The sequence below is a fragment of the Symphalangus syndactylus genome, chromosome 17 (assembly GCF_028878055.3).
Source record: "Symphalangus syndactylus isolate Jambi chromosome 17, NHGRI_mSymSyn1-v2.1_pri, whole genome shotgun sequence".
NCBI classification, from domain to species: domain Eukaryota; kingdom Metazoa; phylum Chordata; class Mammalia; order Primates; family Hylobatidae; genus Symphalangus; species Symphalangus syndactylus.
The window spans coordinates 30,947,179-30,970,603 of record NC_072439.2 but is presented as its reverse complement, the minus strand read 5'-3'; the positions used below and the strand labels follow the sequence as shown (position 1 = coordinate 30,970,603).

General features: G+C 36.5%; 1 protein-coding gene and 1 long non-coding RNA gene across 2 annotated transcripts in view; one reads left to right on the top strand and one right to left on the bottom strand.

The window, feature by feature from the left end:
• Positions 1–23,425, top strand: part of LOC134732827 (uncharacterized) — a 243,876-nt gene that overhangs the window by 187,204 nt on the left and 33,247 nt on the right. The window lies entirely within an intron of this gene.
• LOC134732872 (uncharacterized) lies at positions 876–22,280 on the bottom strand. Its single transcript, XR_010116398.1, has 3 exons — positions 22,240–22,280; positions 3,127–3,227; positions 876–1,081 (listed from the first exon to the last, which is right to left on the bottom strand). It is a non-coding gene; the product is annotated as an uncharacterized lncRNA (long non-coding RNA).

Here is a 23,425-nt window from a genome sequence, read left to right as displayed (position 1 = left end):
CAACAGTTCCTGATAAGTCAAGTTCCGCTAACTTTTGGATTTTTACATATTTTGAAAACCAAAATATCATATTATTGCATCTCCTACAGATATGAGTGAGTTGGTATTAATTATTATTGCAGGAAAGCCTTTCTTTATCACTAATTTGACTTGATTCCTAGTTGTAGGAGAGACTTCATATATGCCAATTTGTGAATTGCTCATTGCTTTTATAATGCATTTATTCAAACATCAATGTCTAATCTCTGAGTTTATATTTAATATCTTCCCTGAGAAAGTCCATAATATTCCCAGGTTTCTCAAAACCGTGGGGCTAGCCACATAGGATTGTATTGGGAAACCTTAGACAATTCATTATTTGTAGAAGAAGTACTTGTTTAGGTCATGGCTGGAAGCCAGATAAGACTCACATCAATCTGGAAATTATCTTCATAAAGTTGTAACTTTTTCCCACATTTTTACATCTTTCAAGTCTTTAAAACTCTTAGGAATTTTCTATGTGTTCTACTGAGATGAAACCTTGTGTCTATAAATAAGTTCTCACATTTCATTTCAGAAAGATATCTTTGTTGACCTTTGAAATGAGCTTCATCTTTTGTTTGCAGTTTGAAATCCATTTTGAGTGAGAGTAGAGTTTCCATTGCAGCTGGAAAGCTTGCAATCTTTGTCTATTGACTTTAGCAACTAACCCCTGTAGCCTGGCAACTATGTCTAGGACACATTGAGCAGTCAATAAATACACACTGAGTAAATAAGGGAATGTTCATGGATCTGCATTCACACTACTGACTGGGTAGTCTTTAAGGGCCATTTTAGCTCTAAATTTTTAGGATTATATAGAAAAAGAACAATATGTAAGGAAGAACATACCTTCTTAGAAATGTTCAGAAGAGGAAGAAGAAAGAGGAGGTGGCAGAGGCAGGGAAAGAGAAGATGGGCAGGTGGGGAGGACGAGAGAAAACATGCAGGTGGGAAATATAACACAGAGTGTGGAGTCTTTTCAGATGGTCTGGAGGGTCCATGTCATGCAGATTCAGTCAGCACTGTTCAAATCATCTGCTCCCTCAGGCAGGAATTTGATCTATAACAAGTAGAGTAATGTTAAAGTCTGTTTAATCCATTTGGAGTACACATCCCAGGGAATACAACTATCTTGAGCAGCCAAAAAGAGGTTTTGAAAATTTCAAAGCTGCTTTATTTAGTTGAGCAACAGTATATACCATTGGCAGAAGCAGCTTGGGAAATTCGTTAAAAGGTAAAGATTTCTTTTAATGAAATACAGTAGCTTGGCAGTTAAACAAAAATTGATATACACCTTGGGAACTTTTACTTCCTTGGTATGCCCTTCATAGCACATGCACAGAGAATAGTGATGCTAGTTTTCCAAGAAACATCATAAAACTTAGATCATGCCTATATTTAAACACAGTTGCTACTGTTCCATTGAGGTGGTACTCAAAGTTTAGGTGGGTGACATAATGAAGGATGCAATAGTTAAAGTCCTAAACTGCTAGACCCAGAGGAAGTGTCTAATGGCATTATACCGGTGAGAGAAAGGCACTCATGGTCTCCAAATTAAGGTGGCTTTTTTTTGTCCTTAGGAACCAATTTGAAATGACTTACCCCTCTGAAAACATTGCATTATAAAACCATACTCTCCATATTACAGTAGAGCAGAGGCAAAAAATAAGAACATCTAATTAATAAAATAATTCTTAGATTAGAGAAGGGAGGGGAGAGAGGAGAGGGAAAGAAAGAAGGAACAAGACAACTCCATTCATTCATTCATTCATTCATGTCAAGTATTTGGGTGTTTACTATGTGCCAAGTGCTGTTCTAGGCCCTTAGAATAGAGCAGTGGGTGAGACAGACAAAATTTCCCTGCCCACTTTGATTTTACATTCTAGTAGAAGATAGTAAAAATCAGTAAAAAGAAATATGAACAAAACAAACTGTCAGAACATGATAAATGTTATATGTAAATTAATCAGAAAGGAAAAGATTGGAATTGGAGGGTTGGAAGAAAAGGGCAGATGTTACAATTTTAAATGGTCAGGTTTGGAAAGGGCTCCCTGAGATTAATTTAAGCAAAATCTGAAGCAGGTGCAAGAAAGCAAGCATTAAGCATAACCGGGGAAGAAATGCTGGCAGATGAAGAACCTCTTTTCTATGCAACAAGAAGTTGGCTTCAATATTTTATTTGGCATATTGAAGAAAAGCCAACGTTCCTTAGAAATATACATGGTGAGGACTCTCAGGCCTAAACTCTGAGCAGTTTCAGAAACAACCGGTTGAGAAAGACTACCATGAACTTAGAGGAGCATGGAGCCCATGCATCATGCAGGCAGGTTCTTGTAAAAGGTGACATGGAATGAATTCCTTTAGTTGCATCTGGCTCAGAGCTTCATCGTGCTTTTGTGGAGGGATTGTAAGTGAATATCAAAAAGACCTGCTAAAGAATTTGTAGTTGGGACTAATATTTACTGAATGTTTCTTATGTGTCATTCAATATACAACACACATTCCAAGCAGTTTCTCATTTAATCCTCACAATAATCTTAAATGATAGGTAGGATTATTATCCTTATTTTATAAACAAAATTAAAGTTTATAGTGGTTAAATAATTTGGCCACACAGCTAGTAAGTTGTGGAGCCAAAACTTGAATCCAGGCAATTTGTTTTCTAAGTTAACTAGAGAAAAATGTATTTATGTTTAACTGTATAAAAATAACACAATATTCTCATTCTTTCTATTGCTTTTAATTACATATTTTTTAAAATTTTTAAAAATTTAAATGATTAAACAATTATTTAAAGAAGCACATGAAGAAAAACAATTTAAGGTGTCGTCAGACTTTAGTACAAATATAGATAAACAGGGTGGAAGCCCCAACTATCATCTGCTATGAAGATAAACATCCTCCTCCTCATAGGAAGCTGTCCCTGAACACAGCATATTCTTGCATGTGCTTCCCAGTACATTTGAATGTGGATGCTTAACCCTGACTAAGAAAACTGAGTGGGGAAGGGGAAGCTGCTGGATGGCAACATACAAAGTAATTACATGTAAAACAAATAAGATTAATGACTTCTGAAGAAGGGGCAGTAGGCTTTAGTTAACTTACCATGAATTTTCAGGAAGCAAGTTGCTCTTTTCTGTTTTCCATTTGCTTGGTCGATTTTTCTCCATCCCTTTATTTTGAGCCCATAAGCAGATGTTGCAATCCTAGTTTGTGACAAAACAGGCTTCAAGTCAACAAAGATCCAAAAAGGCAAAAAAGGACATTACATAAGGGTTCAATTCAACAAGCAGAGAGAACTTTTCTAAATATATATGCACCCAATACTGTTCTACCCAGATTCATAAAGCAAGTTCTTACAGAGGTTGAAAGAAACTTAGACTTCCACACAAAAATAGTGGGAGACTTTAACACTCCGCTGACAATATTAGAAAGATCATCAAGATAGAAAATTAACAAAGATATTCAGGACCTGAACTCAGCACTGGAGCAAACGGACCTGATAGATATCTACAGAGCTCTCCACCCAAAAACAACAGAATATACATTCTTATCACTACACAGCACATATTCTAAAGTCAGTCATAAAATCAGAAGTAAAACACTCCTCAGCAAATGCAAAAAACCTGAAATCTTAACAGTCTCTTGAACCACAGCACAATCAAATTCAAAATCAAGACTAAAAAATTCACTCAAACCCTACAATTACATAAAAATGAAATAACCTGCTCCTGAATGTCTTTTGAGTAAATAATGAAATTGAGGCAGAAATCAAGAAGTTCTTTGAAACTAATGAGAACAAAGATATAACATACCAGAATCTCTGGAACACAGCTAAGGCAGTGTTAAGAGGGAAATTCATAGCACTAAATGCTCACATCAAAAAGTTAGAAAGATCTCAAGTTAATAATCTAACATCACAACTAAAAGAACTAGAGAACCAAGAGCAAAGAAATCCCAAAGCTATCAGAAGACAAAAAAATAACCAAAATCAGAGCCGAACTGAAGGAAATTCACACACACACACACAAAAACACACACAAACACAAATTCAAAAGATCAATGAAACCAGGAGCTGTTTTTTTTAATTAGTAAAATAGACCACTAGCTAGAGTAATAAAGAAGAAAAGAGAGAAGATTCAAGTAAACCCAAGTGGAAATGACAAGGGGGCTATTACCACTGACCCCATAGAAATACAAACACTATTAAAGAATATTATGAACGCCTCTATGCAGATAAATAGAAAATCTGGAAGAAATGGATAAATTCCTGGACACATAAAACCTCTCAATACTGAAAACAGAAGAAACTGAATTTCTGAACAGACCAATAATGAGCTCTGAAATTGAGGCAGTAATAGCCTACCAACCCAAAAAACCCCAGGACCAGACAGATTCACAGCTGAATTCTATGAGATGTACAAAGAAGAGCTGGTGCCATTCCTACTGAAACTGTTCCAAAAAATTAAGGAGGAGGAATTCCTCCCTAACTCATTCTATCAAGCCAGCATAATCCTGATACCAAAACCAGGCAGAGATATAACAAAAAAGAAAACTTTAGGCCAATATCCTTGATGAACATTCATGCAAAAATCTTCAACAAAATAGTGGTAAACTGAATCTCGCAACATATCAAAAAGCTTATCCACTATGTCAAGTAGACTTTATCCCTGGGATGCAAGGTTGGTTTGACATACGTAAATCAATAAATGTGATTCATCACATAAACAGAACTAAAGACAAAACCAAAAGGCTTTTGATAAAATTCAACATCTATTTATGTTAAAAACTCTCAATAAACTAGGTATTGAAGGAACATACCTCAAAATATAAGAGCTGTTTATGACAAACCCACAGTCAACATCATACTGAAGGAGAAAAAGCTGGAAGCATTCCCCTTGAAGACTGACACAAGACAACGGTGCCCTCTCTCAGCACTTCTATTCAACACAGTATTTGAAGTCTTAGGGCAATCATGCAAGAACAAGAAAAAAGGGCATCCAAATAGGAAGAGAGGAAGTCAAACTATCCTTGTTTGCAGGTGACATGATCCTATATCTAGAAAACCCTACAGCCTCAGCCCAATAGCTTCTTAAACTGGTAATCCTCAGCAGTCTCAGGATACAAAATTAATGTGAAAAATCATGAACATTTCTATACACCAACAGCAGTTAAGCAGAGAGCCAAATTAGAAGCAAACTCCCATTCACAATAGCAACAATAACAAAAATACATAGGAATACTAGGGAGGTGAAAGATCTCTACAAAGAGAACTACAAACCACTGCTCAAAGAAATAGAGATGGCACAAACAAATGGAAAAACATTCTATGCTCATGGATAGGGAGAATCAATATTAAAATGGCCATACTGCTCAAAGCAATTTGTTGAAATAATCTGTACAACAAACCCCCATGAAACAAACATTGAATAAATTCAATACTATTTCTATTAAGCTACTGTTGGCATTCTTCACAGAATTAGAAAAAACTATTTTAAAATTCACATAGAACCAAAAAAAAGCCCAAATAGCCAAGGCAATCCTCAGCAAAAAGAACAAAGCTGACTTCAAACCTCACCAGGCTTCAAACTATGCCACGGGGTACAGTAACCAAAACAGCATGGTACTGGCACAAAAACAGACACACAGACCAATGAAACAGAATAGAGAGCCCAGAAATAAGACCACACACCTACGACTATCTGGTTTTCAAGAGACCTGACAAAACAACTCCATTAAAAAGTGGACAAAGGAGGGGTGGAGCCAAGATGGCCGAATAGGAACAGCTCCGGTCTACAGCTCCCAGCCAGAGAGACACAGAAGATGAGTGATTTCTGCATTTCTGTTTGAGGTACCGGGTTCATCTCACTAGGGAGTGACAAACAGTGGGTGAAGGACAGTCGGTGAAGCGCACTGTGCACGAGCCGAAGCAGGGCAAGGCATTGCCTCACTCGGGAAGCACAAGGGGTCAGGGAGTTCCCTTTCCTAGTCAAAGAAAGGGGTAACAGACGGCACCTGGAAAATCAGGTCAGTCCCACCCTAATACTGCACTTTTCCAACAGGCCTGGAAAAGGGCACACCAGGAGATTGTGTCCCGCACCTGGCTCAGAGGGTCCTATGCCCATGGAGTCTCCTGATTGCTAGCACAGCAGTCTGAGATCAAACTGCAAGGTGGCAGCGAGGCTGGGAGAGGGATGCCCGCCATTGCCCAGGCTTGCTTAGGTAAACAAAGCAGCCAGGAAGCTCAAACTGGGTGCAGCCCACCACAGCTCAAGGAGGCCTGCCTGCCTCTGTAGGCTCCACCTCTAGGGGCAGGGCACAGACAAACAAAAATTCAGCAGGAACCTCTGCAGACTTAAATGTCCCTGTCTGACTGACAGCATTGAAGAGAGTAGTAGTTCTCCCAGCACACAGCTGGACATCTGAGAACGGACAGACTGCCTCCTAAAGTGGGTCCCTGACCCCGGAGCAGCCTAACTGGGAGGCACCCCCCAGTAGGGACAGACTGACAACTCACTCAGCCGGGTACTCCTCTGAGACAAAACTTCCAGAGGAACTATCAGACAGCTGAATTTGTGGTCTCATGAAAATCTGCTGTTCTGCAGCCACCGCTGCTGACATCCAGCCAAACAGGGTCTGGAGTGGACCTCTAGCAAACTCCAACAGACAGACCTGCAGCTGAGGGTCCTGTCTGGTAGAAGGAAAACTAACAAACAGAAAGGACATCCACACCAAAAACCCATCTGTACATCACCATCATCAAAGACCAAAAGTAGATAAAATCACAAAGGAGGGGAAAAAACAGAGCAGAAAAACTGGAAACTCTAAAAAGCAGAGCATCTCTCCTCCTCCAAAGGAATGCAGTTCCTCAGCAGCAACGGAACAAAGCTGCATGGAGAATGACTTTGACGAGTTGAGAGAAGAAGGCTTCAGACGATCAAACTACTCTGAGCTACGGGAGGAAATTCAAAACAATAGCAAAGAAGTTAAAAACTTTCAAAAAAAATTAGACGAATGGATAACTAGAATAACCAATGGAGAGAAGGGCTTAAAGGAGCTGATGGAGCTGAAAGCCAAGTATCGAGAACTATGCGAAGATTGCAGAAGACTCAGTAGCTGATGCGATCAACTGGAAGAAAGGGTATCAGTGATGGAAGATGAAATGAATGAAATGAAGTGAGAAGGGAAGTTTAGAGAAAAAAGAATAAAAAGAAACAAACAAAGCCTCCAAGAAATTTGGGACTATGTGAAAAGAAAGACCAAACCTACATCTGATTGGTGTACCTGAAAAAGACGAGGAGAAGGGAACCAAGTTGGAAAACACTCTGCAAGATATTATCCAGGAGAACTTCCCCAATCTAGCAAGGCAGGCCAACATTCAGATTCAGGAAATACAGAGAACGCCACAAAGATACTCCTCGAGAAGAGCAACTCCAAGACACATAACTATCAGATTCACCAAAGTTGAAATGAAGGAAAAAATGTTAAGGGCAGCCAGAGAGAAAGGTCGGGTTACCCACAAAGGGAAGCCCATCAGACTAACAGCTGATCTCTCAGCAGAAACTCTTCAAGCCAGAAGAGAGTGGGGGCTGATATTCAACATTCTTAGAAATTTCAACCCAGAATTTCATATCCAGCCAAACTAAGCTTCATAAGTGAAGGAGAAATAAAATACTTTACAGACAAGCAAATGCTAAGTGATTTTGTCACCACCAGGCCTGCCCTAAAAGAGCTCCTGAAGGAAGCACTAAACATGGAAAGGAACAACTGGTACCAGCCCCTGCAAAAACATGCCAAATTGTAAAGACCATCGAGGCTAGGAAGAAACTGCATTAACTAACAAGCAAAGTAACCAACTAACATCATAATGACAGGATCAAATTCACACATAACAATATTAACTTTAAATGTAAATGGGCTAAATGCTCCAATTAAAAGACACAGACTGGCAAACTGGATAAGGAGTCAAGACCCATCAGTGTGCTGTATTCAGGAAACCCATCTCATGTGCAGAGACACATATAGACTCAACATAAAGGGATGGAGGAAGATCTATCAAGCAAATGGAAAACAAAAAAAGGCAGGGGTTGCAAACCTAGTCTCTGATAAAATAGACTTTAAACCAACAAAGATCAAAAGAGACAAAGAAGGCCATTACATAATGCTAAAGGGATCAACAAGAAGAGCTAACTATCCTAAATATATATGCACCCAACACAGGAGCACCCAGATTCATAAAGCAAGTCCTGAATGACCTGCAAAGGGACTTAAACTCCCACACAATAATAATGGGAGATTTTAACACCCCACTGTCAACATTAGACAGATCAATGAGACAGAAAGTTAACACGGATATCCAGGAATTGAACTCAGATATGCACAAAGTGGACCTAATAGACTCTACAGAACTCTCCACCCCAAATCAACAGAATATACATTTTTTTCAGCACCACACCACACCTATTCCAAAATTGACCACATAGATGGAAGTAAAGCTCTCCTCAGCAAATGTAAAAGAACAGAAATTACAGCAAACTGTCTCTCAGACCACAGTGCAATCAAACTAGAACTCAGGATTAAGAAACTCACTCAAAACTGCTCAACTACATGGAAACTGAACAACCTGCTCCTGAATGACTATTGGGTACATAATGAAATGAAGGCAGAAATAAAGATGTTCTTTGAAACCAATGAGAACAAGGACACAACATACCAGAATCTCTGGGACACATTCAAAGCAGTGTGTAGAGGGAAATTTATAGCACTAAATGCCCACAAGAGAAAGCAGGAAAGATCCAAAATTGACACCCTAACATCAAAATTAAAAGAACTAGAAAAGCAAGAGCAAACACATTCAAAAGCTAGCAGAAGGCTAGAAATAACTAAAATCAGAGCAGAACTAAAGGAAATAGAGACATAAAAAACTCTTCAAAAAATTAATGAATCCAGGAGCTGGTTTTTTGAAAAGATCAACAAAATTGATAGACCGCTAGCAAGACTAATAAAGAAGAAAAGAGAGAAGAATCAAACAGATGCAATAAAAAATGAAAACGGGGATATCACCACTGATCCCACAGACATACAATCTACCATCAGAGAATACTACAAACACCTCTACGCAAATAAACTAGAAAATCTAGAAGTAATGGATAAATTCCTCGACAAATACACCCTCCCAAGACTAAACCAGGAAGAAGTTGAATCTCTGAATAGACCAATAACAGGCTCTGAAATTGTGGCAATAATCAATAGCTTACCAACCAAAAAGAATCCAGGACCTGATGGATTCACAGCCGAATTCTACCAGAGATACAAGGAGGAACTGGTACCATTCCTTCTGAAACTATTCCAATCGATAGAAAAAGAGGGAATCCTCTCTAACACATTTTATGAGGCCAGCATCATCCTGATACCAAAGCCTGGCAGAGACACAACCAAAAAAGAGAATTTCAGACCAATATCCTTGATAAACATTGATGCAAAAACCCTCAATAAAATACTGGCAAACCAAATCCAGCAGCACATCAAAAAGCTTATCCACCATGATCAAGTGGGCTTCATCCCTGGGATGCAAGGCTGCTTCAACATACGCAAATCAATAAATGTAATCCGGCATATAAACAGAACCAAAGACAAAAACCACATGATTATCTCAATAGATGCAGAAAAGGCCTTTGACAAAATTCAACAATGCTTCATGCTAAAAACTCTCAATAAATTAGGTATTGATGGGACATACCTCAAAATCATAACAGCTATCTATGACAAGCCCACAGCCAATATCATACTGAATGGGCAAAAACTGGAAGCATTCCCTTTGAAAACTGGCACAAGACAGGGATGCCCTCTCTCACCACTCCTATTCAATATAGTGTTGGAAGTTCTGGCCAGGGCAATCAGGCAGGAGAAGGAAATAAAGGGTATTCAATTAGGAAAAGAGGAAGTCAAATTGTCCCTGTTTGCAGATGACATGATTGTATATCTAGAAAACCCCATTGTCTCAGGCCAAAATCTCCTTAAGCTGATTAGCAACTTCAGCAAAGTCTTAGGATACAAAATCAAAGTACAAAAATCAGAAGCATTCTTGTACACCAATCACAGACAGAGAGCCAAATCATGAGTGAACTCCCATTCACAATTGCTTCAAAGAGAATAAAATACCTAGGAATCCAACTTACAAGGGAAGTGAAGGACCTCTTCAAGGAGAACTACAAACCACTGCTCAATGAAATAAAAGAGGATACAAACAAATGGAAGAACATTCCATGCTCATGGGTTGGAAGAATCAATATCGTGAAAATGGCCACACTGCCCAAGGTAATTTATAGATTCAATGCCATCCCCATCAAGCTACCAATGACTTTCTTCACAGAATTGGAAAAAACTACTTTAAAGTTCATATGGAACCAAAAAAGAGCCCGCATCGCCAAGTCAATCCTAAGCCAAAAGAACAAAGCTGGAGGCATCACGCTACCTGACTTCGAACTATACTACAAGGCCACAGTAACCAAAACAGCATGGTACTGGTACCACAACAGAAACATAGATCAATGGAACAGAATAGAGCCATCAGAAATAATGCCACATATCTACAACTATCTGATCTTTGACAAACCTGACAAAAACAAGAAATGGGGACAGGATTCCCTATTTAATAAATGGTGCTGGGAAAACAGGCTAGCCATATGTAGAAAGCTGAAACTGGATCCCTTCCTTACACCTTATACAAAAATTAATTCAAGATGGATTAAAGACTTAAATGTTAGACCTGAAACCATTAAAATCCTACAAGAAAACCTAGGCAATACCATTCAGGACATAGGTGTGGGCAAGGACTTCATATCTAAAACACCAAATGCAATGGCAACAAAAGCCAAAATTGACAAATGGGATCTAACTAAACTAAAGAGCTTCTGCACAGCAAAAGAAACTACCATCAGAGTGAACAGGCAACCTATAGAATGAGAGAACATTTTTGCAACCTACTCATCTGACAAAGGGCTAATATCCAGAATCTACAATGAACTGAAACAAATTTACAAGAAAAAAACAAACAACCCCATCAAAAAGTGGGCAAAGGACATGAACAGACACTTCTCAAAAGAAGACATTTATGCAGCCAAAAAACACATGAAAATATGCTCATCATCACTGGCCATCAGAGAAATGCAAATCAAAACCACAGTGAGATACCATCTCACGCCAGTTGGAATGGCCATCATTAAAAAGTCAGGAAACAACAGGTGCTGGAGAGGATGTGGAGAAATAGGAATACTTTTACACTGTTGGTGGGACTGTAAACTAGTTCAACCATTGTGGAAGTCAGTGTGGCGATTCCTCAGGGATCTAGAACTAGAAATACCATTTGACCCAGCCATCCCATTACTGGGTATATACCCAAAGGACTATAAATCATGCTGCTATAAAGACACATGCACAGGTATGTTTGTTGTGGCACTATTCACAATAGCAAAGAGTTGGAACCAACCCAAATGTCCAACAACGATAGACTGGATTAAGAAAATGTGTCACATATACACCATGGAATACTATGCAGCCATAAAAAATGATGAGTTCATGTCCTTTGTAGGCACATAGATGAAACTGGAAACCATCATTCTCAGTAAACTATCGCAAGGACAAAAAACCAAACACCGCATGTTCTCACTCATAGGTGGGAATTGAACAATGAGAACTCATGGACACAGGAAGGGGAACATCACACTCCGGGGACTGTTGTGGGGTTGGGGGAGGGGGGAGGGACAGCATTAGGATATATACCTAATGCTCACTGACGAGTTAATGGGTGCAGCAAAACAACATGGCACATGGTTACATATGTAACAAACCTGCACATTGTGCACATGTACCCTAAAACCTAAAGTATAATAATAAAAAAAAAGAAAGAAAAAGTGGACAAAGGACATGAACAGACACTTTTCAAAAGGAGACATACATGTGGCCAACAATCAAATGAAAAAAAATGCAAAATCACTGTTAGAGAAATGCAAATCAAACAACAATGGGTTACCATCTCACACCAGTCAAAATGACTATTATTAAAATTAAAAAGTCAAAAAATAATGGATGCTTGTGAGGTTGCAGAGAAAAATGAACGCTTACACACTGTTGGTGGGGGTGTAAATTAGTTCAGCCATTGTGGAAGATGGTGTGGCAATTCCTCAAAGACCAAAAGACAGAATTACTATTCAACCCAGCAATCCCATTACAGGGTATATACCCAAAGGAATATAAATTGGTCTATTATAAAGACACATGAACATGTATGTTTATTGCAGCACTATTCACAATAGCAAAGACATATAGTCTTCAATCTAAATGCTCATCAATGATGGACTGGATAAAGAAAATGTGGTATCTAGCTAGCTAGCTAGCTAGCTATCATCTATCTATATAAAGGAAATGTTCTATGCATACAGACACACACACACACCATGGAATACTATGCAGCTATAAAAAAGAACGAGATCATGTCCTTTGCAGGGACATGAATGGAGCTAGAGGCCATTATCTTTACCAAACTAAAGCGGAAACAGTAAACCAAATACCACATTTTCTCACTTACAAGTGGAAGCTAAATGATGAGAACACATGGACACATAGAAAGGAACAACACACACTGGGGCCTTTTGGAGGGTTGAGGGTGGGAGGAAGGAGAGGATCAGGAAAAATAACTAATGGGTATGAGGCTTAACGCTTGGGTGATGAAATAATCTGTACAACAAACTCTCATGACACAAGTTTACCTATGTAACAAACCTTCACATGTACTCCTGTACTTAAAAGTTTTTTTTTTTTTTAAAGAAAGTGCATGCAAACATGGTTATTTACCAGTGCCATACTCCTTTAACAAGCTTCATCTGATTTTTGTTCTCACCTTTATCCTCTTTGATGCACCATTATTTTCAGAAAAACATCTGAATAAAATCTGGAAACAATGCTGAGACTTTGAAAGAATAAAAACAATTTTTCTCACCTCACTGAAAGTCTAACAAAAGTGCTTTCTTTTCAAAAGAGATATAAATGGTAAAAGATAACTTTTTTAGAAACTATTTTTAAAGTATTAATATAAGATCATTAGACTATTTGCTGGGAAAATCTTTATATAAAGGTCATTTTGTTATTAACAAAACAAATAATAAAATTAATGTCATTATTTTTGTCTGTATTTTTTCCAAAACTGTCATAATGCACTTTTTAAACTAATTCACCATGTACATGTTTTCTCCTGAATTATCTTGTCAGTTGCCTCTAATTTTTATCTTAATCTACAAAATAAAGGTTTGGTACTTTAGTTACTTCAATATGTACACATTTATTAAAGCTACTAATTGTTTGATTTTGTTTATTGCTTTTATACTTAATTAGTGAATCTTAGTTATTTAGGTCAACTAACTAGGCATTTTCTGATAGGCATAATATCTATATCTATATCTATGAATCTTAACTGGCAGTTGTCTCAGCAAAAATCATACTTTTGAAATGGCTTTAATGTTTGCATCTCTTACCATTTCCAGGAAGCTAACCCTTCTGGGTAAGAGAATACCAACGAGAAAAAGATCCAGTATTTTCAGGCGAAAGCTTACCTCTCTTTAGTGACAGGATAAAATCAATCACTAAGGTACACAAATGCTATGATATGAATGTCCCCTTTAAAACTCATGTCGAAATTTAATTGCCATTGTAATAGTATTAAGAGCTGGCACCATTAAGAGGTGATTATGCCATGAAGGCTTTGCCTTTGTGAATGAATTAATGCAAAGTGAATTAGTTATCATGGGAGTGGACTCCTGATAGAAAGAATGAGTTTCACTCAATTTTCTTTCCTCATCTTGTGTGCTCCCTTGCCACGTGATGCCTTCTGCCATGCTATAACACAGCAAGAAGGCCCTTACCAGATACAACCATTTCGATCTTCCCAGCCTCCAGAACTCCAGGAAATAAATCTCTTTAAGTTACTCAGTCTGTGGCATTTATTCTGTTATAGCGGCAGAAAACAGACTAAAACAAGAACCTTCAATTCCTTACTCAAGTTGACTCTTTCAAATGACTGAAGTGTATCAGCCTCTGGTTCTTCAGAATCATCACTGATTTTACAGAAAATAGCATGAAAGCAGGTATATACAAGGGTTATAAAGATGTCCCCTTACAGATGGAGCTCTGTCTTTTTTCAGAATGAGAAGCTACACGCAGTTGCCCTTCTTAACACACCGTATTATGAGATTTCATTTTTGTACCATAATTATATAATTTAGACTGGTCCCTCTGATGAACTGTTTTAACGGCATATTTTTATGTTCCTGAGGCATGTGTCAATGGTTCTCTGTATTTACTGGAATATTGAATGACGACCTAGTATTCAGTTTCTAAGTATTTTTGTTTGCATAGCAGTTTTCCAGCTATAATATTCAGAAATTCAAGCGTCTTAAGTTCATCATTACAATTATATTGTTAATAATCTTTTCTTTTATGATGAAAAGGTGCATTTGACTGATGACAAAAGAGCTTATTAATTGTTCTGCATGTGAAAGCTTGGACTTCCTATTAGAAAGCTTAATATCTTGGCTCTTCCAAACTTGTTGGTAGTCATCATCCTTGTTTAGGCTTATTTTTGGAGTTGGATAAGATATGCTTCATTACAAAGTGTAGCAGCAGTGTCTGCCTTTTAACTTCAAGAAAATTGCAACCAACATCATTCCAATAGTTAAACCCAAACTTATCTTTTTGCGGTTTGTTTAACTTTGTTGTCGAAGGCAACATTTGCTCAAATTGGCAGGAATTCTGTTCAACTCATTTTTCTTGGCCAAATATGTCAGCAGTTCTCCATTTTGTCCTTCAATCATTTTCCATACTTAAAAGAGATAAAGCCAACTGGCAGTTGTGTGTCTGGTTATTTTCCCACTGCAAGGCTTAGTAGTCTCTCACAAAAATAGAAACCCAGACAGCAACTTTTAACATCTCATTCATATGTCAGTATGGAAACTGAAGGTTTTACCTTAAACTCCCAGAAAGCAAGCACTATGGTTATATATTTACAAATGTAATACCCAAACACCCAGGTTGATTTTTGAAGATTTGATTGACTAGTCAGTTATTTAGTTCATACCCTGTCAGACAGATAATCATTACAAATGTTATTTATCCAACTAATTGAACTCTAAATAGACTAGACAGGTTCTTTTCAAAGTATAGATAGCCAGAATATTATATTAAACTGACAATAGAATACTACAATGTAAGAATAGTAAAGATAGGCTAACTGATATAAAAAACAATTCCAAAATCTCAGTGAGTTAGCACAGTGAAAATATTTCACTCAGTCATATTTCAATGAGAGTGGATTGTTGGAGAAAGGAGAGTTACGTGTCACTCCATTCAGTTATTGGGGGAACCTGGGCTCCTTTCCTCTTGGGCCCTCCCTTTTTCTGGATCCATGGAGCCCTCTCTGTTAAGCTAAAGACAGGAAAAAAGCTCAAGAGTTATAAAGGGGAGTATTTTTAAGTTCAGATCTGAATTGCATTACATCACTTTCACACACATTCTATTGTTCAGAACTTGGCCACATGGATCTCCTCATTGCCAGGCAAGCTGGAAACTGTGGTTTTAGCTATGTGCCCAAGAAGAATGAAAACTAGTTTGGTAAATGCTTAGCACTGTTTGCCACAAATGGCACCATATAAAGATGGGACTTTCTTAAATATTATTTGTTTACATTGTTGGGATGGTGGTAGAGATAATGATAGTGAAAACGACCAGTGCCAAGAAAGTCTATCAGGTTGGAATATGAAGAAAATGATACCCGCACTTCAGATTCACTGACAAACTATTGAGAAAAGTGTATTAAACAAATTAATTTATTTGGCTTATAATACACTCTCATCTGTCTGGAATCTTATTCTCTAAGTTTTCAGCATAGTTGCTAAAAACATTATTTCTCCTTCTCAGCTTTTAATGCATTTCTTTCCTTTGTAGCACAAATGAGTATTATCTACAATATATTATCTGCAATAATGCTTCATGTGTATATAGCACTTTAACCTTCACATTTTCTAAAATCTATATAAAATTTGGGAAATAGATATCATTATCCTTGTTTAAAGGAAGATTCAATCATAGATCAGCATCACAGAATCTAACAGAGTAGGAAGACAAGCTTGGAACTCACTAAAGTACAGTTTTTAGAATTCAGTTTGTCTTTTTTTTTTTAAATATGGCTCCTCTTATCAGCGTTTATACTATAAGAACAGGGAAATAAAAGGAAGTAAACATCAAATTCACTAGTCCATTATACCCCTATTTTCTAGCTCTAGTAAGTAAACATGAAGAATTTTTATTGGCTAAATTAAGATTGGAGGCTTATTTGTATTTTTTTCTTTCTGTAAACAGTCTTATAATGGTAGTGATACAGTGATTATAAGATGACACTGTTCCCTTCAAAATCTTCTTGTTCATATGCAAAAAGAAGGTAATTTTCCAGAAGCATCAAGGAAAAAATCATTTTAAATATTTTGTTCAAATCAGTCTTAAGACCCCCAAAACCTAAGTAAATAGTTTGGATCAGCATTTACATTTAATATTCCACTTTACTCCTTTGAGGGTTACCTATTTATGGTTTGGAAGAGAACCCACAAGGAGCATTCAAATATAATACTGCATGAAACATTTTCTGAAAGTAAGTCTACTCATCAGATCTCTCACTGAAACGTAACATTTTTGTAGATGTTAAAGTATTTATCATTTTAATTTTGGGGGGACCAAATTCTCATCTTGCAACAAAAGACTTGCCAATTGATTCTTACTTGGGTGGAAATAAAGATGCTTACCCTCAATAGGGGAATTAGATTAAAAAGGATATAGGGAGAAATTGTCTTCAGGCCTACTCAATGTGAGATGGGTTTCAGCTGCACCCAACAGCAGTAGTCTAAAACCAACATGATAAGAAACAGAAAAAGGAAGGAAAACTTGGACTACATTACCACCCACACACGGAACTGCAATGGAAAGAATCACCAGACTCATTGGCATCTGACAGCTGGGAATCAGCAAATACTTTCTTGTTCATGTTTTCTTTAAAGACTATTTTTCTTATCCCACATTCTAAAATTATGAACATATTAATCAAAAGAATTTGTGTTATTTGCATTCATAAAGAGATAGTATGGAAAGAAATAAAAGCAGTAAATAAACATTAGAAGGAAGGTTACATTTCTTTTGTCATCGTTATTAAAAATTATGTACAGTATATTATAAAATAAAAGCTATAATGCAGGAAATCTTTTTTATCAATTAGTAATATGTCATATCTGTTTCTTCTTTAAGTAAAACAGGAATCTGATTTATTCACTTATCCGTAATAATAAATTTTATATGTTTAAATATTGGTGACTGATAACTATAGTGATTAATGATGTAATGGAATTTTTTGTATTAAATTGCAAATATAGATTTCTTCTGCTTTGTATTTCTCCCAGAAAATAGCATTGAACATTTCACATAGCAAAACTCAATACATAGTTGTTATAATCAATAATAATCAACATAAGAATAATAACAGTGACTGTGACTTGGACAATCATTCTCTTTCCAATCTAATGGTTTCAAGGCCAATTCATCATTTGGAGACTTGTATAGATCAAGCTGTTATATCTACAAGTTTTAAAACTCATTTGGATTCTATTAACATGTCAAAAGCTTTGTTTTTAGGAAGTTTTTAATTTCAACAAATATTTTTCTTAGATTAAAAAATAAGCAAATAAAAATACAATTTTATTATAAAAATATTTGTTATGTTAATATATACTACTGACTATAACTTGTTTCAGTCAAAAACCCCTGGAAAACAAGAATGCCATCTCAAGAAATGCTGCTACATGTCATTGAGAATGGCAGAGTAAGGACATACGAAAACATCTCCTTCATAAAAGCAACAAAAACTCTGACAAAAACAGTTAAATTTTACTCTTTCAGAACTCTAGAGATTAACCAAAGGCTTCCAACAATCTCAAGATCATTTACTCAAGTAAAACAGCTAAATCTCAGTAAGAACAGTGAACTCTGTGGTATTTATTTTGTCCTAGTCCCATCCCAGTTCCCCAGTCTTTTGAGAGCCTTAAAAACCAAGCCCCCTGCAGTCATGGTGAAAGCCCACAGCCTCGTAGACACAGGACAGTAAAAAAAAAAAAAAAAAAAAAAAAAAAAAAAAAAAAAGGGCTGGAAGGTGTTCTTCTTCCCAGAAAACTGTCATTTCATCTATTGGTAGTTCCCTGAATAATCCCACTCAAAATCTTGTCTTTTTTTGTCCTTTTATATAATTAATGCATGAGCATGGAAAATCTTTATTTGACCCAACTCAGAACTCTACCCTTGTGAACTGCCTTTTTCCTACAGCATTTGTCAAAAACAATCAGTAGCAGTAGTTTAACATTATAACTACTTGACGTTTTGATAACACATGGGGCAAAACAAGTGGAACAAAACATCCAAAAAGAAAACCTGGGGAGTGAAATGTCCATGGGAGGTTTTAAAAAGTTCTGAAATATTTCCCAGAATCCAGAAAGCCGCTTATAAATTGGTTTATGTACATGCCCAGGAAAGACCTAAGAAGGCCCTATGTTCTCACTTCTGGGTGAGTTTGAGGCCTTGTGTAATCAGGAAGTTGGAACTAAGACAGCTGTAAACTGCCTGCCTGACATTGAAGGCAAGCCCCACCACACACACTGATTCCCTTAGCAAAGACTAGGAGACTTACTGGTTTCAGGCATTTAAGTAAATCTCCATCTAATTATTAGCTGATCACTAATGAGTAAAGATTTTAGTGGCCACACATGACAAAGAATATAGATTTTACGGAATTCGTTCAGAAATGAATTAAACAAATAAAACATAGAACAACAGCAACACAAACAAACCCTAGGGATAGGAGAAATCTGATTTACAGAGATTCCACATTATACCAACTCAAATGTCCAGTTCTCAATAATTATTACAGGACATGCTAAGAAACAAGAAAATATAGGCTATATACAAGAGTGAAATGACAGGATAGAAACTCTATGTGAAGAATATCAGATATCAGATATACTAGAAAAGATGTTTTCTATAAATAGCTATTTTAAATATTTTCAGAATGCTACCTGAAAAAAAACAACGTCTCATCAAATAGAAATTATCAATACAGAGATAGGATTTTTTAAAAAGAAACAGAAAGTTCTGAGTTGGAGAGTACAATAGCTGAAATGAAAACTTGAGTAGGGGGACTCAATAGAAGGCTCAACTGGCAGAAGGATCAGTAAACTTGAAGGGAGATTAATCAAGATTATCCAGCCTGAAGAACAGGAAGAAAGAAGAGTGAAGAAAAATTAATAGAGCTTCAGAGTCCTATGGGACACTATCAAATACATCAATATACGTATAATGAGAGTCAAAACAGAGGTGATAGAGAAAAGACATAAATAAAATTTGAAAAATTAAGCCAAGACTTCCAAATTTGATGCCAAACATTAGTCTACACATCCAAGAAGTACAGGTAAATCAAAGTAGAATAAACTCCAAGAGACGTATACTTAAAAATCTCAGAAGCAAACTGCCAAAAGCCAAGGCCAAAGCAATAACCATGAAAGCAACAAGAGAGAAGAAGCTCAACACATATAAAGAATCCTCAATAGTATTGCTATGATTTGAATGTTTGCGTCCCCTCCAAAATTCATGCTCAAACTTAATCTCCAGTGCAACAGTATTAAAAGGTGAAGTAAAAGGTGGAGTCATTTTAGGAGGTGATATTGGCCATTAAGGCTTTGTCCTCATTATGGAATTAGTGCCTTATGCAAAAACTGGAGGGAACTAGCTTGTCCTTTTTCTGCACTTTCATTTTTTTCACCATGTGAGGATGTGGCAACAAGGCCCTCACCAGACATCAAATGCCAGCACTTTGATCTTGGACTTCTCAGCCTCCAGAGCTGTGAGAAATACATTTCTATTTTTTGCAAATTATCCAATATCAGATATCTTGTTAGAGCAGCATTAGCAGACTAAGATAATTAAATGAGAAACTAAGTTAATTTCTGATTTAAAAAAAATCATGGAGGCCTAAAATTAATGAAATGACATTCTCAAAGTGAATAAAGAAAAAACTGTCAACCAAGTATTCTCCATATGGTAATACTGTCCTTCAAAAAAAGAGGGAAAAATTAAGACATTCCCATATAATCAAACACTGAGAGAATTTGTCATTAGAAGACCTACCCTATAAGAAATCATAAAGGTAGTTCTTTTTTTGTTTTTATATACTTTAAGTTCTGGTGTACATGTGCACAATGTGCAGTTTTGTTACATAGGTATACACATGCTATGGTAGTTTGCTGCACCCATCAACCCATCACCTACATTAGGTATTTCTCCTAATGCTATCCCTCCCCTAGCCCCCCAGCCTCCCATAGGCCCAGTGTGTGATGTTCCCCTCCCTGTGTCCATGTGTTCTCATTGTTCAACTCCCACTTGTGAGCAAGAACATGCGGTGTTTGGTTTTCTGTTATTGTGTTAGTTTGCTGAGAATGATGGTTTCCAGCTTCATCCATGTCCCTGTGAAGGACATGAACTTATCCTTTTTATGGCTGCATAGTATTCCATGGTGTACGTGTGCCACATTTTCTTTATCCAGTCTATCAATGCTTTTACACTGTTGGTGGGAATGTAAATTAGTTCAACCATTGTGGAAGACAGTGTGGCAATTCCTCAAGGATCTGGAACTAGAAATACCATTTGACCCAGCAACCCCATTACAGGGTATATAGCCAAAGGAACATAAATAATTCTACTATAAAGACACATGCACGCATATGTTTATTGCAGCACTATTCACAATAGCAAAGACTTGGAACTAACCTAAAGGTAGTTCTTAAGGCTAAAATTAAATTATTCTCAACAGTAACTCATATCCATATGCAGAGATAAGAGAACCGAACAGATTGCATAAGTAGATATAAAAGACAGTATAGATGAATTTTTGTTTCTAATATTTTTCCTGTTTGATTTAAAAGACAATGGTATAAAAAAAGCAATAATTATAAACCCGTGCTGATGGGCATACTGTGTATAAAGATACAATTTGCACAGCAACAATAGAAAAAGAAGAGGGAATGGGACTGTATAAGAGCAAAGTTTTTATAAAATATTGAGATTAAGTAGACATTAAACTAGGTTATTATAAATTTAGGTACTAATAATCCTACAAAAATAGATAGCAAAAGAAACTACACATGAATTAAAATAGTACTTTAGAAAAATCCTATTTAACACAAAAGAAAGCAGTGATAGAGTAATAAAGGAACAGAAATTACATAAGACATATATAAAAAAATTTAAAAATAGCAGCCATATATCCTACTTTATCAGTAATTACATTAAGTTTAAATAGATTAAAACTCTACTTCAAAGCAGAGACCATTAGAATGAATAAAAAACATGATTCAACTACATGCTGACTACAACAGATGTATTTTCAAATTCAAAGACAGAATTAGATTGAAAGTAAAAGGATAGAAAAAGATATATCATACAAGCAGTAACTAAAAGAGAACTGGAGTAACTATACTACTGTCAGATAAAATAGACTTAAAACTATTATTTTAAAAAGGATTAATTAAATAATTATAATTTAACTTTAATAATTAAAAATTATTTACAAAAAGGATATTTTATGAAAAAAGGGTCAATCCATAAAGAAGATATGATTATTATAAATATGTATGCAATCATAATGATCAAGAGCCTCAAAATACATGAAGCAAAACTGATAGAACTGAAGGAGAAATATACAATTAATAATAGGTGAAGAGTCCAATACCTCACTTTCAGTAATGAATAGAACAACTAGACATAATATTAACAAAACAGAAGACTTGAACAACACTGTAAATCAGATGGACCTAAATTATATTTATAGAACACTCCACAGAACAACAGCAGAATATACATTCTTCACAAGTCCTTTGGACCAGGTTCACCATGAGCCATTTACCAATTCCAGAGGAGAACTCCTACTATATGGAGAATAACAAAGATCATCACAATGCCAACCCCCAGAACTAAAAGTTGAAACACTTCTGTACACTACATCTTGGGCTGTAATTTTTATCACTTGCAGAAGTCCAGTGAGATAGAACACTCATACAAATTAAGAAAAGCAACTCAGTTACTCACAGGTAGGTAGCAAGGGACAGCAGAAGCTATGAATTATTATGGCAAGCCAGTCCCTACGTCTTGGAAAAGCTGCCCAGGGTGGCGGACTGAGTCTCTGCAAGTGCCTCACATCTCACTGCAACTGAGGATCCCCAAAAGCACTCTGCTCTGTGTTTTATACTACACAGACAACTTAGATTACTGTGCTAAAACATTGTAGGACATCCTGTTCTAGGAGGAACAGAAATAGAGCCCAGATTGTTCCAAACAGTTTCTCCTTAGCTCAGGGTGCTGTGTTCTCGGCACATTCTACACTATTCTGAAAATTACAAGTGAGATGGCGGAAAGAGCTGGGCCAGCCAAGGTTACCCAGAGCCCTGTCCTGAAACTCAGCATGAGGCATTCTCCAGGACAGGCTACCTATTAGTCCACAAAACCAATCTCAATAACTTTAAAATAACTGAAATTAAACAAAGTATGTTTTACGACCACAATGGAATGAAATTAGAAATTAATGGTAGAAGGAAAGTAAGCAAATTCATTAATAAGCAAAAATGAAGCAACAGAATCCTAAACAACCAACTGATCAAAGAAGACACCACAAGGGAAATTAGAATGTACATTGAGATTAAAAACTAGTATACACACAAGATACCAAAGTGTATGGAATGCAACCAAAGCAGTGTTTAGAAGGAAATTTATAGTTCTAGATCCTTGAGGAATCGCCACACTGTCTTCCACAACGGTTGAACTAGTTTATAGTCCCACCAACAGTGTAAAAGTGTTCCTATTTCTCCACATCCTCTCCAGCACCTGTTGTTTCCTGATTTTTTAATGATGGCCATTCTAACTGGTGTGAGATGGTATCTCATTGTGGTTTTGATTTGCATTTCTCTGATGACCAGTGATGTGAGAACTTAAAGTATAATAAAAAAGAAGGAAATTTATAGCTATAAACATATATTTTTAAAATATAAAACCCCAAATTAACAACCTATTAACATATGCAAGTCAATAAACGTGATACACCACATAAACAGAATTAAAAACAAAAAATCACATGATCATCTCAATAGACATAGAAAAAGCATCTGACAAAATCCAGGATCGCTTTATGATTAAAACTCTCAGCAAAATTGGCATAGAAGGTGTGATGGTTAATATTGAATGTCAACTTGATGGGACTGAAGGATGCAAAATATTGTTA